General features: G+C 35.8%; 1 non-coding gene across 1 annotated transcript; it reads right to left on the reverse strand.

Annotated features, from left to right (window-relative positions):
* Positions 1–666: 666 nt before the first annotated feature.
* TRNAT-CGU (transfer RNA threonine (anticodon CGU)) lies at positions 667–739 on the reverse strand. The gene has a single exon. It is a non-coding gene; the product is annotated as a tRNA-Thr (tRNA).
* Positions 740–1,039: the final 300 nt, after the last annotated feature.

The raw sequence follows: 1,039 nt of genomic DNA on the forward strand, positions 1-1,039 counted from the left end.
GTCTACGAGTCACCAGATAACGAGGCAGATATTCACCACTTGTTGTGGGTTTGCCCGGCACTGAAGCCGACAAGAATTCGGCACCTAACGGATGGGCCTTTCGCCGAACAACCCATCTTCATACATTGCATGGACTCAAGGGCCTTATCATCGCTCTCTCTAGAACTTTATTCGAAAAGCTAACCTTTTTTTCTTTCATTTAATACCCCCTTTATTTTTTAGATATTCCATTATGCCCCTGATGCAAAAAACAACGTTATATATATATATATATATATATATATATATATATATATATATATATATATATATATATATATATATATATATATATATATATATAAATCAGCAGTCAGTATTCAACCCGCTTCCCTGGGTTCATCAGTCGAGGCTTTTAATGAGCGGCCCATAATTGCAGATATATAAATATATATATATATATATATATATATATATATATATATATATATATATATATATATATATATATATATATATATATATATATAAGAAGGAAAGAAGCCAACAGTCGGCGAGGCCAAGGAAAGCGTTGGGGATGGTACTTTTATGTCTTTTTTTAATGTTTACTTGGATAATCACAGAAATAAGTAATGTAATCTTTTTAGAGGAAAGATAAATAGACACAAAGTAGAAGAAAAAACAATGTGCCGATGGTGGGATTCGAACCCACGACCTCCGAATAACGCGTCCGGTGCTCTTCCAACTGAGCTACATCGGCCGCTGTCCCCCCTGCTACTTGCTTGGGTATTTATGTTGTCTGTATACGAACCTTGAGAGTGTTCACCAGCGCCACCCTTAGCCATAGCGGCGGACGTGGGACGTCCTTTGTTACCGCCTGCGTCACGTAGAACGTGATCAAGAGCAAGGGCGAAAGCTGTGCTAGAACCCTCTTACGCTACCTATGGCTTCAAGACTGCCAGAACCTTGAACCTTTCCCCTTGATTGATCTGCTTATATACATACATATATATATATATATATATATATATATATATATATATATATATATATATATATA

The sequence above is a fragment of the Amblyomma maculatum genome, chromosome 1 (genome assembly GCF_055883805.1).
Source record: "Amblyomma maculatum isolate TAMU_Amacu chromosome 1, ASM5588380v1, whole genome shotgun sequence".
NCBI classification, from domain to species: domain Eukaryota; kingdom Metazoa; phylum Arthropoda; class Arachnida; order Ixodida; family Ixodidae; genus Amblyomma; species Amblyomma maculatum.